A 2285-nucleotide genomic window follows, 5' to 3' on the forward strand; every position below is an offset into this window, starting at 1 on the left:
TATTTTTATGCCAGTACCATGCTGTTTTGGCCACTGTAGCTTCCTAATACGCCTTAAAGTTAGGTAGCGTGAGACCTCTGACTTCATTTATTTTTCTTAGGATATTTCTAGCTATTCGGGGCACCCTGCCCTTCCAGATAAATTTTGTTATTGGTTTTTCTATTTCTGAAAAGTAAATTTTTGGGATTTTAGTTGGTATTGCATTGAATCTGTAAATCAGTTTAGGTAGAATTCACATCTTAACTATATTTAGTCTTCCAATCCATGAACGTGATATGCCCTTCCATCTATTTAGGTCTTCCATGATTTCTTTTAACAATTTGTTGTAGTTTTCTTTGTATAGGTCTTTTGTCTCTTTACTTAAATTTATTCCTAAATATTTTATTCTTTTTGTTGCAGTTGTAAATGGAATTTTTTCCTTGATTTCCCCCTCAGATTGTTCATTACTAGTGTATAGAAACACTACAGATCTTTGAGTGTTGATCTTGTAACCTGCCACTTTCCTGTACTCATTTATTAGCTTTAATAGTTTTGCTGTGGATTTTTTGGGAGGTTTGACATATAGTATAATATCTGCAAACAGTGAGAATTTTGCTTCTTCCTTTCCAATTTTGATGCCTTATATTTCTATTTCTTGTCTAATTGCTCTGACTAGAACTTCCAACACAACGTTGAATAACAGTGATGATAGTGGACATCGTTGTCTTCCTGTTCTTACGGGGAAAGTTTTCAGTTTTTCCCATTGAGGATGATGTTAGCTGTGGGTTTTTCATATATTCTCTTTATCAATTTGAGGAAGTTCCCTTCTATTCCTATCCTTTGAAGTGTTATCAACAGAAAAGGATGTTGAATTTTGTCAAATGCCTTTTCTGCATCAATCAAGATGATCATGTTGTTTTTCTGCTTTGATTTGTTGATACGGGGTATTACATTAATTGATTTTCTTATGTTGAACCATCCTTGCATACCTGTGATGAATCCTACTTGGTCATAATATATACTTCTTTTAATGTGCTGCTGGATTCAATTTGCTAGAATTTTGTTGAGGATTTTTGTGTCTATATTCATTAGAGAGATTGGTCTGTAGTTTTCTTTTTTTGTAATAGCTTGTCTGGCTTTGGTGTGAGGGTGATGTTGGCTTCATAGAATGAATTAAGTAGCTTTCCCTCCTCTTCAGTTTTTTTGGAGAGTTTGAGCAGAATTTGTACTAATTCTTTCTGGAATGCTTGGTAGAATTTACATGTGAAGCCATCTGATCTTGGACTTTTCTTTGTGGGGAGATTCTTAATGACTGATTCAATTTCTTTACTTGTGATTGGTTTGTTGAGGTCATCTCTTTCTTCTTGAGTCAATGTTGGTTGTTCATGCCTTTCTAGGAAGTTGTCCATTTCATCTACATTGTTGTATTTATTAGCATAAACTTGTTCATGGTATCCTCTCATTACTTCCTTTATTTCTGTGGGGTCAGTGGTTATGTCTCCTCTTCCATTTTTGATTTTATTTATTGGCATCCTCTCTCTTCATTTTGTCACCCTTGCTAAGGGTCCATCAATCTTATTGATTTTCTCATAGAACCAACTTCTGGTTTTGTTGATTTTCTCAGTTGTTTTCATGTTCTCAATTTCATTTATTTCTGCTCTAATCTTCATTGTTTCCTTGTCTTTTGCTTGCTTTGGGGTCAGTTAGTTGTTCTTTCTCTAGTTCTTCCAAGTGGACAGTTAATTTCTCTATTTTTGCTCTTTCTTCTTTTTTGATATAGGCATTTAGAGCAATAAATTTCCCTCTTAGCACTGCCTTTGCTGCATCCCATAAATTTTGATATGCTGTGTTTTCATTTTCATTTGCCTCGAGATATTTACTGATTTCTCTTATTTCTTCCTTGACCCACAGGTTGTTCAAGAGTGTGCTGTTGAGCCTTCACATATTTGTGAATTTTCTGACACTCTATTATTGATTCCCAACTTCATTCTTTAATGATCTGAGAAAGTGTTTTGTATGATTTCAATCTTTTTCAATTTATTGAGACTTGCTTTATGACCCAGCATATGGTCTATCCTTGAGAATGATCCACGAGCACTTGAGAAAAATGTGAATCCTGCTGTTGTGGTGTATAGTGTTCTATAAATGTCTGTTAAGTCTTGCTCATTTATAGTATTATTCAAATTCTCTGTTTATTTATTTATCCTCTCTCTAAATGTTCTGTCCATTAATGAGAGTGGGGAATTGAGGTTTCCAACTATTATAGTAAATGTTTCTGTTTCTTTTATCAGTGTGTTCAGTGTTTG

The sequence above is a fragment of the Tamandua tetradactyla genome, chromosome X, assembly GCF_023851605.1.
Source record: "Tamandua tetradactyla isolate mTamTet1 chromosome X, mTamTet1.pri, whole genome shotgun sequence".
NCBI classification, from domain to species: Eukaryota; Metazoa; Chordata; class Mammalia; order Pilosa; family Myrmecophagidae; genus Tamandua; species Tamandua tetradactyla.